The 14540-nt window shown below is 41.1% G+C and overlaps 1 long non-coding RNA gene across 1 annotated transcript; it reads left to right on the top strand.

Annotated features, from left to right (window-relative positions):
• Positions 1–233: 233 nt before the first annotated feature.
• LOC145715383 (uncharacterized) lies at positions 234–14031 on the top strand. The gene is made up of 3 exons (XR_014137502.1): positions 234–970; positions 12185–12246; positions 13936–14031. It is a non-coding gene; the product is annotated as an uncharacterized LOC145715383 (long non-coding RNA).
• The last annotated feature ends 509 nt before the right edge of the window (positions 14032–14540 follow it).

Genomic DNA, 14540 nt, shown 5'->3' with positions numbered 1-14540 from the left:
GCAGAGGCAAGTCAGGGCTCCTGGGGCGCGTCCGCGAGGCCGGGGCAGGGGCAGGGCTCGTGGCCTAGGCGCGGCAGTCCACCTCCCCAGGAAGGCCAGGAATCGCGCCACCCTTCCCTCCCCCCCCCCCCCTTCAGGCGACTCCGGCGTCGCTGACGGGCACGAGGGGCGGAGCCTGGCCTGCGTGCCGCGCTGATAGGACGGGGTCCCGCACGCAGGCGGCGCCGATTGGGCAGACGCTTCCCGCTCTCCGTCGGCCTCCTGAGGTGAGGCGCTGAGGCCTGAGACGCGGGGCGGCGACGGTAACGGCGGCTCCCTGGGCGCGACGCGGAGGCCTTCTCCAGCCGCAGGTTGAGCCGGGGGCCGTGGCGGGCCACCCTGATTGGCGGGGCTGTGTGGAGAAGGACCGCGGCACCGGGCCGGCCTCTGGCGGCGGGCGGGCGGGGGGGGGGGGCGGCCATCCCCCGACGGTTGAGGCGGAGCCGTTGTGAAAACGACTTGGGCGGCGCGGTGGCGGGATTGAGAGGCGGACCCCGGCCGGGCCGGCCTCGCGCAGATCGCGGAGTGGGCCGGGAGGAGCGGGGCGGGGCGGAGCTGGGCGGGGTCGGGTCCGCGCTGCGCCCCTCGAGGGACGCGGGTGGGGGCGTGCCGGCAGCCGCAGGCGTGGGTGTGGCGGGTGTGGGCCGGGAGGATCTGGGCGGGGCCCCGCCGGGTCCGCGCGCCGCCGGTCGGGGGACGCCGGTGGGGGCGTGCTGGCCGCCGCTGGCGTGCGTGTGGCGGGGTGGTCCGCGCTCCCCGCTGGGGTGCGGGGCTGGGCTGGTAGCGCTTCCGTCTGCGGGCGCCGTTTCCTCGCGCCGGCTAGCCGTGGCCAACGTGCTCCCCTCCCCGGCCTTGCGTGCCCCGTGCGGCCTTCTTCCTGGGCGCCGCCTGCCCTGCTCGGATAAAATGGGAGCGCGTGCTGGCCTCCATGGTAGTACCATCACGGGGGTTTGATGAGACAGTTGGGGTTAACTTTTCAGGAAGGTGGTGCTCGCTCCTCTCCCGTCCTTTAGGCCCCCCGGCCCGCCCACCCCGTCACCCCCACCCGACCCCCGCGCGCATCCGTCCTCCCGTTTCCCAGACCCCCGACCCTACCCCCAACCCCTGTCTTCCCGTCTACCCCGTTCCCCACCCTGTATCCCCGGTCTCCAGCACCCCCCCCCGTCCTCCTCCCCCTTGCCCCGTCCTCCTCCCCCTTGCCCCGTCCTCCTCCCCCTTGCCCCGTCCTCCTCCCCCTTGCCCCGTCCTCCTCCCCCTTGCCCCGTCCTCCCGTATCTCCATCCCGTCGCCCCCGCCCCCGTCCCCCGTCGCGCACCACCCCGCCTTCCTCCCGACCCTCGGGCGGGGTCGGCCTCCTCTTTGCCTTTGTAAGTGTGAGCCGTCGGGCCGGTGCTGGAGGGGACCTTGTGTTGATCCCGGGCTGCTAAGTGTTCCGCTTTGCGGGGAAAGTACACGCCCCTCCTGTTTGTCAAGCCGTCTGGTCGTTTCTCAAACCTCAGTCCTCATCCGCCTGCGTGTTCGCATTCATCGCCTCACTGGTTCTGTCTTGCCCCTAAGTGGACCGGGGTTCAAAGCCTGCTTGGACACACAGCCCCACACTCTCTGTGAAAAGTGTTCTGTGCCGGGTTTCTTACGTCATCTTGGTGTTCCCGTTCTGTTGCGTGGTACCTCGGAAGCATGTTTTAGGAGGGGGTCACTCGTTCTGGCAGTTGAGTGTATCCCCTTTGTTTCCTTCTAGAGTCGGCCTTAATCGCTCAGCTGCAAATGCCTGGCTTGTTTAATGAGTGGTACTCAGTTTTTGGCTCCCTTGAGGCCAGTAGGCATTCAGCCTTGCGACGGAGGGACAGGTCACCGGATTGTTCGGTTTTCTCACTTTCAATCGACCTGCGTAGATACCAATCAGTTTTCCTTGGCTGACATCTTGCAGGAAGGTAGTCTAGGAACTAAACCATCTTGTTAGCATTTTTGTGCCTCTTGGCCGTAAGTGATTTTTGCTGTATTTCATGTCTCAGGAGTACTTCGTAAAGTACATTTTAGATTCAAATCCAAATTGTTTTATTTGTGGAGGCAGAAAAGCAATAAGGACGTAGGCATGCCTGCCCCCAAAGTTGCTGGCCCTAGGAAAGAGTACAAATTGATGTCCCTAAAATATATTTTAAGTATTTAAACTTTTTAACCAAGTTTTCAAATGTTAAATAAAATGTTCTAGTCTTCAGTTTTACAGATATACCTTCATCGCAATAAAATAGACAAATATGTGTAAAGCTGTTATTTTTATGATTGAATGTTGGCAAAATATCAAAGATTAACTGAATCTTTGGTGATGGACTGGTGAATTTTGGATAGGTAATAAAATATCGATCTATGTAAGTCAGAAGTTAGATATGCCATAATTTTTAATTTTGGATAAATCACCAATATGTTACAATCAAGACTTTTGTGTTTTATAGACCGTATAATTTAAGGATTAAAACAATATGTAATTGCTTTCAAAATCTAATTTGAGAATATTTTCATAAGAACATGACGTAGTATAAAAATATTTTTCCTTAAAAATTTTTGAAATATTAAAATTCTCTTAAGATTAAGATAAAATACAAATTATTAATGAACATTAATCTTAAAATTCTTTTAATAATGCTGAAATTATTTTTGAATAATTGAATCTTACTAAATTTTTTATAAACATAAACTTAGTCATCATTCTAGCGTTTACTTGCCCTCTGCTATGATAGAATCCATATTATGCTCATGCAATTTATGTCTAGATTTACATGTGTACAAATTAAAGAATACTATGAATCGCTTAGAACTACAAGATGTTCCTCAGTCACCATGCGCAGCTGTGCACTGAGTTGCTGGTACTTGTAGAGCCACAAGTTGAAATGCAAAGAAAAGCAAGAAAATGGGCATTTGGCACTGTTAAGGATCAGTTCTTCATTATGCAAGAATCAGCTGTATTCTTGTTCCGCTAACAGAAGGATTTGACAGTGAATTAATGTCTTTTCTCATACTTGACCACTTAGGTTTCTCAAATTCTACCTCCATTCTAAAGCAGAAACAAAAATGTCAGTGTCAGCACAACCTGCAACCTTCTCAGCATTGTTTTAGCCTCCCCCCAAGCCTTTAAACTTTTAAAATAGAAGATTCTAACATATGTAAAATAAACAGAATAGTGTAATTAACTAAAGTCCCCTTCTTCCAAGGGCGTAGGCAAGGAAAGTGTTTCTCTGGGGCCTGAAGATGGTGAATTACAAGAATTAATGTGTTCGTGGTTCTAGGACTTGCTGGGCCAGTACTGGATTCTGAATGAATAGAGATTCCTGTGTGCTCCTTAATAAAATTGCGTGTGTGTGTAAGAGAGAGACAATGATGTACAAAAAGCTCCTATTTTTATGCTTTATACTTTTTGTGTCTTAGATGCCTCTGTATTTCAAGGTCATTGGGATATTCTCCTGTATGTATTCCTTCTAGTAGTTTTTAAACACTTACTACATTGGATAGTTAATTCATCTAGACTTTATTTTTGTGAATGGTGGGAGATAGAGGTCTAATTTGTTTTCACGTGGTAAGTCAGTTTTCCTAATACCAGTTATCAACTAGTTTACCTTTTCCCTCTGATTTATGAAGCTTTATGTGTACATGAACTTACAATATATGCATTGGGTGTGCATTTGCATTCTGTTTTGTTTTATTGGGCCATTTGTTTCCTATTCTTAACACTGTTGTTTTTTTTGTTTGGTAATTGTGACTTTGTAATATGTTTTACTATCAAAAAAGATTATTCTTCCCTTTAATTTTATATTTTATCTTATTTAAAAATTTTTTAAATTCCAGTATAACTAATGTGCAGTGTTGCATTGGTTTCAGGCATAAAATATAGGGATTCAACAATTCTATATGTTACTCAGTGTTCACCACAATATGTGTACTCTTGATCCCCTTTACCTGTTTCACCCATCCCACCGCTCCTTCCCGCTGGTAACCACTAGTTTGTTCTCCATATTTAAGAGTCTGGTTTTTGTCTCTTTTTTCCTTTGTTTGTTTTGTTCCTTAAATTCCATATATGACTGAAATCATATGGTATTGGTCTTTCTCTGACTTACATCACTTAGCATATTATACCCTCTAGATCCATCCATATTGTTGCAAGCGGCAGGATTTCATTTTTTTTTATGGCTGAGTAATATTCTACCACATACATATGTATGTGCATATATACATACACACACATACGTACATGTGTATATATACCACATCTTCTGTATCTGTTCATCTATCCAGGGTCACTTGGGCTTTTTCCATAATTTTCCTACTATAAATAATCCTGCGGTAAACATAGGAGTACATAGATCTTTTCGAATTAGTGTTTTCGTACTCTGGGTAATTACCCAGCATTGGAATTACTGGATCATATGGTAGTTCTATTTTTTCTTTCTTTCTTCTTTTCTTTTTTCTTAAGGGAGAGAGAGAGTGGGTGAATGGGGGAGAGGGATGGAGAGAGAGAGAAAGAGAAAAAAGAATTGCAAACAGGCTCCATGCTCAGCGTGGAGCTTAACGTGGGGCTGAATCCCACAACCCTGGGATCATGACCTGAGCTGAAACCAAAAGTTGGGTGTTCAACTGACTGAGCCATCCAGGCACCCTGATTTTTACTTTTTTGAGGAGCTGTTTTCCACACTGGCTGCACCAGTTTGCATTCTGATCCACACTGCAGGAAGGTTCCTTTTTCTCCACATCCTTGCCAAAACTTGTCGTTTCTTGTGTTGTCGATTTTCACCATTCTGACAAGTGTAAGGTTATATCTCATGGCGGTTTTGATTTGCATTTCCCAAAGATGAATGATGTTGAGCATCTTTTCAATGTGTCTGTTGGCGACTTGCAGGTCTTCTTTGGAGAAATGTCTATATTCATGTCTTCTGCTCATTTTTTGACTGGATTGTGTTTTCGATGTTGTATAAGTTCTTTATACATTTTGGATACTAATCCCTTATCAGATAATATCATTTGCAAATACCTTTCCCCCGTCCAGTAGGTTATCTTTTTGTTTTGTTGATTGTTTTCTTTGCTGTGCAGGTCTTTTATTTTCATGCGGTCCCAGTAGTTTATTTTTTATTTTGTTTTCCATGGCTTAGGAGACCTATCTGGAAAAATGTTGCTATGGCTAATTTCAGGGAAATTACTGCCTGTGCTCTTTTTAGTATTTTTATGGTTTCATATTTCACATTTAGATCTTTAATCCATTTTTGAATTTATATTTGTGTATGGTATAAGAAAGTGGTCCAGTTTCATTCTTTTGCATGTAGGTGTCCAGTTTTCCCAGAACCATTTGTTGAAGAGACGGTCTTTTTCACACTGCATATTCTTACCTCCTTTGTCAAAGACTAATTGACCATTTAATTGTAGGTTTCTTTCTGGGCTTTTTTTTTTTTTTTAATTAATTTTTTTTTTTTTAGTGGGGAGACAGAGTGCACACAAGCAGGGGAGGGGTAGAGAGAGAAGGAGAGAGAATTGCAAGCAGGCTCCACGCTCAGTGCAAAGCCGGACATGGGGCTTAATCTCACTACTGTGAGATCATGACCTGAGCCAAACAAAACCAATAGTGGGACATTCTACCAACTGAGCCACCCAGGCACCCCTATTTCTGGGCTTTCTGTTTTGTTCTATTGATCCATGTGTCTGTGTGCCAGTACCATGCAATTTTGACTTCTCTTTTACGCTTTGTAGTATGCCTTGAAATCTGGGATTGTGATACCTCCATTTTTCTTCTTTTTCAAGATTGATTTGGCTATTTGGGGTGTTTGTGGTTCAATCACATTTTAGGATTATTTTTTTCTAGTTCTGTGAAGAGCATTCTTGGTATTTTGACAGGGATTGTATTAAATCTGGAGATGACTTTGAATAGGAAGGGCATTTTAATAATATTTGCTCTCCCTATCCCAGTATCATTCCATTTATTTGTGTCTGTCTTCAATTTCTTTCATCAGTGTTTTATAGTTTTCAGAGTACAGGTCTTTTACCTCCTTGTTTAAGTTTATTCCTAGGTGTTTTATTATTTTTGGTGCAATTGTAAATGGAATTGTTTTCTAAACTTCTCTCCCTCTACTTTGTTATTAGTGTGTAGAAATGCAACAGAATTCTGTATGTTGATTTTGTATCCTGCGACCTTACTGAATTCATTTATCAGTTCTAGTAGTTTTAGGTTGAGTCTTCAGAGTGTTCTATATATACTACCGTGTCATATGCAAATAATGAGAGTTTTACTTCTTCTTTGCCAATTTGAATGCCTTTTATTCTTTTTCTTGTCTGATTGCTGTGGCTAGGACTTCCAGTACTGTGTTGAATAAAAGTGGTGTGAGTGGACATCCTTGTCTTGTTCCTGACATTAAGGGAAAAGCTCTCAGTTTTTCACCATCGAGTATGAGGTTAGCTGTGCATTTTCCGTATAGGAGTCTTTATTATGTTGAGGTATGTTTCCTCTAAGCCTCTTCCCTTTAATTTTGAATAGTATTTTTGCTGGCTGTAGAATTTGTGTTTGTAGTTTCTTCTTTCAGTACTTCGTAATTTCTTGTAGTGTCGTTGTCTGGCTTTGGTATCAAGAGAATGTTAACTCATAATTGGAAGTGTACCTTCCTCTTCTGTTTTTGGGAAGAGGTTGAGAAGGATTGGTGTTAGTTCTTCTCTAAATGTTTGGTAGAATTTGCCAGTGAAGCCTCTTGCCCTGGACTTTCCTTTGTTGGGAGTTGTTTTGTTTTTGTTTTTTTGCCTCAAATTTTTTTAACATGTTTATTTTTGAGAGGTAGAACATGAGTGGGGGATGGGCAGACAGAGAGGGAGACACAGAATCCGAAGCAGGCTCCAAGCTCTGAGCTGTCAGCACAGAGCCCAAAGAGGGGCTTAAACCCACAAACCACAAGATCATGACCTGAGCTGGAGTCTGAAACTCAACTGACTGAGCCACCCAGGCCCCCTGTAGGGAGGTTTTTACTTATGGATTCAGTCTCCTTACTAGTGATTGATCTGTTGAGATTTTGAATTTCTTCACAATTCAGTCTTGTATTTTTCTAGCTTGTATGTTTCTTCTAGGTTTCATTTCTTCTAGGTTGTCCAATTTATTGACATGTAATTGTTAATGTGTCTTATGATTTTTTTATATTTCTGTGATATCAATTGTAATGTATCTTTCGTTTATAATTTTATTTGAGGCCTCTTTTTTTCCCCTTGGGAACTCTAGCTAAAGGTTTGTCTATTATGTTTATCTTTTCAAAAATCCAGCTCTTATTTTCATTGATCTATTGTGTTTTAAGTCTCTGTGTCCTTCATTTCCACACTGATCTTTGTTATTTCTTTCCTTCTACTATCTTTGGGCTTAGTTTTTTCTCCTTTTTCTAGTTCTTTGAGGTGTAAGTTTAAGTTGTTTATTTAAGATCTTTTTTTCTCTTACTGTGTTTTTCAGTGTAACCTTATCTTTTAAAACTGTTTTTGCAAACATTTTTAAAAATGGGGCACCTGGGTGGCTCAGTCGATTCTTGATTTTGACTCGGGTCATGATACCAGGGTTGTGGGATTGAGCCCCAGGTCAGGCTTAGAGCCTACTGGAGATACTCTCTCTCCCTCTCGCTGCCCTCTCCCTCATCTCAAAATAAAGAAATATTTTTAATAATTGTTTTTGCTGTGTTCCATAATTTTTGTTTTGTTGTTTTTCCATTTCATTTGTCTCAAGGTATTTTTTTTTTAATTTCTCCTTTGATTTCGTTGGCTGTTCAGAAACATGTTCAGAAGCATCTCCACATAATTGTGGGTTTTTGGGTTTTTTTTGGTTTTCTTCTCATAATTGACTTTTTTAAATGTTTATTTTTGAGAGAGCGAGAGAGAGAGAGGGAGAGACAGAGCATGAGTGGGGGAGAGGCAGAGACAGAGGGAGACACAGAATCCAAAGCAGGCTTCACGCTCCAGGCTCCAAGCTGTTAGCACAGAGCCTGACGCGGGGCTTGAACCCACGAACCACAAGATCCTGACCTAAGTTGAAGTCGGATGCTCAACTGACTGAGCCACCCAGGCGCCCCTCTTGTAATTGATTTTTAGTTTCATATCGTTGTGGTTGGAAAATATGCTTGATATGATTTACATTTTTAAAAATTTAGTAAGACTTGTTTTGTGGCCTAACATATGACTTATGCTGGAGAATGTTCCATGTGCACTTGAGAAGAATGTGTATCCTGCTGCTGTTGGAAGAAATGTTCTGTATGAATCTGTTAGGTCCATCTGGTCTAATGTGTAGGTTAAGTCTGATCTTTAGACACTTTAAATTTTCTGTTTTTTTTTTTGAGAGAGTGTGAATGAATGGGGGAAGGGCCGAGAGAGAGGGGTTCAGAGGATCTGAAGTGGGCTCTTCGCTGATAGCAGCTAGCCCAACGTGGGGGGCTCAAGCCCACAAATTGCGAGATCACGATCTGAGCTGAAGTCAGATGCTCAACTGACTGAGCCACCCAGACGCCTCCTAGGCACTTTAAAGAAGATACTGTTCTAAGCCTTCTGGCTTTCATGGTTTCTGTTGGTCAGCTATCAGTCTTATCAGGCTACTTAAAAGTAAGCTGTCTTTTTTTAGTCTCTGGCAGCTTTTAATGTTTTTGTATTTGATTGTTAGCAGTCTTCTGTGGTACACTTGGGTATAGTTTTTCTTTTTCCTTCTGGGGTTCATAGGGCTTTTTGAATCAATAGTTATGTCTTTTATTGGTTTCGGGAAATTCTCAGTCATCATTTTTTAGCTATTGTCTCTGCCCCATTCACTATCTCCCAGGGATTTCATTTACAGACATAGGGCTTTATTATTTACCCTCTGTGTTTTTCTGTCTTCTAGTCTCCCTCCCCATATTTTTGTGTATCTTTGTTTCTTTATAGATTTTTTTTTCTGATATGGCTCCCATTTCTGTAATTTTCATTCATCTGTGTGTCTTTCTGTTTTGTTCTAAATAATTTTGTTATTGACTATTTTTTTGTTTCTAGAATTATGTGGTTCTTGTTCAAATTTTCTGTGGCCTTCCTTACTCCCCACCCCAGTTTCTAGTTCTCTGCCAAAGTTCCCAGTCTTTTTAAATAATCCTTATGTACACAGTACTTATAGTTACTGTAAAGTGTTTAATAACTTTACCATCTGGAGGCCCTGTGACCCTGTTACTTTAGGCTACTACTGTTGTTTGTCACTTTTCAGTAGATTGGCCCAAGTCTATGAATTTCACTTTAAATATTGCTTTGGTTGCTCTTACAGTTTTTTGTATATACACATTTTCTCATTCACTAAATATTTATTCATTTCTCTGTTTTTATATCATGAGGACTATTCACATGCACATATTTTAGTTTCTAAATAGATGGGAAGTTTAAAGCTATCTTTGTAGCAGATGTCTAAATTTATTTTTTTTTTTCAACGTTTTTTATTTATTTTTGGGACAGAGAGAGACAGAGCATGAACGGGGGAGGGGCAGAGAGAGAGGGAGACACAGAATTGGAAATAGGCTCCAGGCTCCGAGCCATCAGCCCAGAGCCTGACGCGGGGCTCGAACTCACAGAAATGTATTGTATTATGAAAACAGGGTATCATATTCTTTTGCATGCTTTTGTTTTTGCTCTTGTGACTTAAGATTTTTTCTTGTATTATTCAGAAATATCCTCACAATGTTTATAGATGTACTTTTAAAAATTTGTCTTCTTTGGGATTCAGTAGACTCCTTAAATTCCTGGATGTGTATATTTATTTTGGGGAAATTCTTGCCTGTTATTCTGTTACCACCCCCACTGTCTTTTTAAGATAATTTTTGGCATTCTTATTGAATAGGTACTGGAACATCTACATCTCTCCTTCATATATCAACTTTTCTTGTATACATTTTATCATTTCATTTCCTTGTGATATTCTGGATCATATTACCCAAGGAATAGTCCCTTATACAGAGAGCCACCCCCTAAGCTTTAGGCTTATGATAATAGTGGCAGTAATGGATACTTAAGGTTCTCTAGCCAGTGCTGTTCCTCATTAACCCCCATTTGGTTGTTGACCTTCAGTACTTATTTTTTACTCCTGTGTTTGAGATAATATTTTTCATGTCTTTCCCCCACTATTTTCTATATATGAAGCAAGTCTGTTTTGGGGGGGGGGGTGTACTAAAATCTTGTAAGTGTATAGTAAAACTTTCTCTAACAGGACCAACCTAAATTTCTATCTTCTGTGATGGCCTGGGGAGAATTAAAGAGTTAAGCCAAATAGAAAATCGATAAACCCCTTCTTTGGAATTGGGGAAGCAAAGAGTGAGTCCCTGTATTTCCAATATTTTCTGGGTCATATCTCTCTGAGTTAGGCAAAGTGACAAAATGACTACCAGCTACTTAGAGATCTTGGAATCCTTGCTGGTATATTGGAATTCCCAGCTAGCCACAGACCTAGAATTGCCCCTTTAGTATACAATAGAGGCCAGAGCAGACAAGCACAACCAGGGGGGACAGAATCACAGCTGGCCCCTGAATAGGTTTGGATGGAGCCAGTTAGACTTCCCACCTGCTTAACTGTCGAGGCTGGCCTTGGTCATTTTTGTCCCCTCACTATAACCCCACCCACATTTTACATCTCCCATGTTTTGGATTCCACTTACCTATATTTCGGCAAGAATTTATTGTACTTTTAAAAAGTCATGTAAGCATAAATTACAAGTAAAGCCTGCCTCTGACAAATAGCAAGTTACATTTCTGTGGAACTCACTACTCTTCCTCACCAGTAAGCTAACTTTCCAACTGTCCTGAAATGGTACAGGTATCTATCTCTCTCTCCCTCTCCCTCCACCTCTCTCCCTTTCTCGTTCTCTCCCCCTACCACACACACAAATACACACAAACATACACAAACATATGTGCAAATATGTGTATACTTACACCTAGAGATCTAATCATACGTAAGACAATGTTTCTTTTTTTTACATAAATGCCATTACACAGTATGTATCATTTGGCAAAATTGTTTTTTAATTTAACTTAAAATTGACTGCAGATATCTAAAATTCTGGTTCATCTGTTACGTTTACAAAATCGATTATCATATACCACATTTTATTTATTCATTCTTCACTCTCCCTCCCATTCCCAACGCCTATCTGGGTACTTTTGAATTGTTGCCACTTACCACAGTCCTGCAAAAACATCATTAGACTTGGCTCCTAATAAACATGGAGCGAATGTTTCTCTGAGGATCAGATATTTCCCCCTAGAGTTAATTTGAAATTATAAGAGATTTTTTACTCATGCCTTTTCCGTGCCTGATATGTGTGCCCTTGTTGGCACTTAAATTTCTCTACTAGCGTGTGCAAGAAAGTAGACTGTGACTAATGCCACTCGTTCTCTTAGGAATACATGGTCCTGTATTCACCTTGGATTAATTAATTGCCTCTCTATGGTGGATTTCCTGGTGTTTCTGTTACAGAGCTCTTTAAGTACAGATTATTTTTAAATTGTTCCACTTATAATGTCTAGGAAAGATGGTATTTCTTTTCCTTTATAGAGCTGACATCTAAATTACATTTGAAAATGTTAGATGCTTTTGTGAATCAATCAGGGTAACCCGATTGATTCCTGTTTTCCATTCTTCTTTGAAGGGACCATGTTCTTAGGTTTTCTTTTCCTCATTCCCTTCATTCCATATTTGTCTATTCTCTTATATCCTGCTCTTTGGTAACGTACTGGGATATTCCCCCCTTGTTATAAGAGTATTAGGTTACTAGACTGAATTTCATTTACACGTTAATTAAAGATTAGTTTTCCTCTTGTTCCCAAAGTTGAAACACATACAGCAGGAATTGCTCATGAAAGTCCAGGTTTGTATTCTTTCACTAACTAGTTTTGTGACCTTTCGGCAAGACTTTGGACATTTAAGTAATCTACAAAAAGAGAAGGCTTGAATAAATGATCTTCAGGCTTTCTTCCAGAAACTTCTTTGGTCAAATTCAAATGTGTAATTTCATGTTTAAATGGTGAGGCACTTGAAGAAATTATTTATTGCCTTTGGTATAAGCTTATTTATGTGTGTTAAGATTTTTGAACTGTAAATAAACATATATAGAATAGATTATAAGGTATTGAAAGCATATATTTTGTTTTATAGGTGTTTGTTTTGTCTTGCTGTTTTAAAATTACATCAAAATGCCAATAAGACCAGATCTCCAGGTATGTAGTCCTAAACCAAAAGGAAATATTTTAATTCCTGAAATCATTTTGGTTTATTTATAAGTGTTAGGTGCTATATTTTTAGGAAAGACAAAGCCTGCTTCTTTTCATGAAATGGTCAAGAGTAGAATAGTTTAAAATTTTTTAACTAACATTTTTTTTTAATGTTACTGATTTTTGAGAGAGAGGGAGAGCAAGCGCAAGCTGGGGAGGGGCAGACAGAGAGAGGGAGAGAGAGAGAGGGAGGCACAGAATCTGAAGCGGGTTCCAGGCTCCGAGCCGTCAGTCAGCATAGAGCCCAATGAAGGGCTTTAACCCATATGAACTGTGAGATCATGACCTGAGCTGAAGTTGGATGCTTAACTGATTGAGCCACCCAGGTGCCCCTCAAGAGTAGAATAATTTAAATGAAATGTTATTCTTTCAGTTTTTTTGATAAATTTGTTTTCAAAACCTGTTATAACTTGCGAGGTATGAAAGATGCTGGTTATTTACATATACCGTTTACATTGACAAGAATTACACAGTGATTCATATATAACCAGTGCCTGGGTATTTTTATGTTAGGATTTAAAATTGTAAGATACTATCATTTAGGTAAAAAGTTTTGATATATGTATTTAATGTGTATGTAGTTCACCACCAAATGTGGGGTTTAGATTGTAGTATGAAAATTCCTGATTAGTGATGTATGCTTTAGTAGTAACGATGGTGGATTCTGTAAAAGTTAAAAAATGCACAGTATACGAAGTAAATTCTTAAATTATCTTGAGTTGTGGTTTCCAAACAGTGCTTTTATCTGTCTTTAAGCATTTTTAAAAAACGAAACCTCATTAAGAAACTTATAGTCAGATGTGTTAGGGTTTTCTCCATGGTGTTAAGTATTAGTTACTATATAGTTTATTTCACTTCTTTTATTAATAGGGTCTTTGTTTTAAACTTAAAAAAAACTTTTTTAATGTTTATTTTTGACAGAGAGACGGAGCATGAGTGGGGGAGGGACAGAGAGAGAGAGGGAGACACAGAATCTGAAACAGGCTCCAGGCTCCGAGCTGTCAGCACAGAGCCCGATGCGGGACCTGAACTCACAGACCGCAAGATCATGACCTGAGAGCCGAAGTCGGACGCTCAACTGACTGAGCCACCCAGGCGCATCCTAAACTTTTTTTAATGTTTCTTTTTTGAGGGGTGGGGGGAGGAGAGAGAGAGAGAGAGAAAGAAAGAGGGAGAGTGCGTGTGTGAGCGGGGGAGGGGCAGAGAGAGAGGGAGACACAGAATCCAGAGCAGGCTCCAGACTCCCAAGCTGTCAGCACAGAGCCCGACATGGAGCCCAAACTCACAAACTGTGAGATCATGACCTGAACTGAAGTCCGACTCTTAACTGACTGAGCCACCCAGGTGCCCTGGGGTCTTTTTTTTTTTTTTTTTTTAATTCATCGTACTGATGACTTTAAAGGATGTGAAATGGAAAATTACTAGAATATATATATTTTATATAGAATCTTGGCTATTATCAAAGAAACTTGATCTCTGTTACTTCAAACTTCATAGTGTACAGGTATTTTTTTTTTTAATAAAGTGAATTGACATAAGATCTGTTGAGAATTTTCATGTGAAGACTAGACTGCATGAGGTGATAATTTTGGTTTTGATTCAATATATGTGCCATTAACTATATTTCTCTAGCAGTTGGAAAAATGCATTGATGATGCTTTAAGAAAAAATGATTTCAAACCTTTGAAAACACTTTTACAAATTGGTGTTTGTGAAGATGTAAAGATTAAATGCAGCAAGCAATTTTTACACAAGTTGGATGACCTTGTATGCAGGGTAAGTACTCCTTTTCTTTGAATGACTATTGAAATTATTAGATAGCACTCTACTTTCTAGGAAGAAATATTCCATTGGAAAAAATGAATAAAAAGGCTTTGGCAAATTCGGTTATAGTTATATAAATAAGTGCTCATTTTTTAAAATATTTATTATTGAGAGAGAGAGAGAGAGAGAGCATGCATGGGCAGGAGAGGGGCAGAGAGAGAGGGAGACACAGAATCCGAAGCAGGTTCCAGGCTCTGAGCTGTCAGCACAGAGCCCGATGTGGGGCTTGAACTCATGATCCACGAGATCATGACTTGAGCCAAAGTCAGACACTTAACCGACTGAGCCACCCAGGTGCCCCAGTAAGTGCTCATTAAAAACCAAAAAAAGCCTGAGGAATCCCAAATAACATATCGGTCTGCTGTTTTCTAAATATAATGTACACAAAGCTATGTTTACATAGTGATCCCATAATT

This window comes from Panthera onca, chromosome A3 (assembly GCF_046562875.1).
Source record: "Panthera onca isolate mPanOnc1 chromosome A3, mPanOnc1 haplotype 2, whole genome shotgun sequence".
Classification (NCBI taxonomy): Eukaryota; Metazoa; Chordata; class Mammalia; order Carnivora; family Felidae; genus Panthera; species Panthera onca.
Note: the sequence above shows the minus strand (reverse complement) of the source record. Positions and strands in the feature narration are given on the sequence as shown.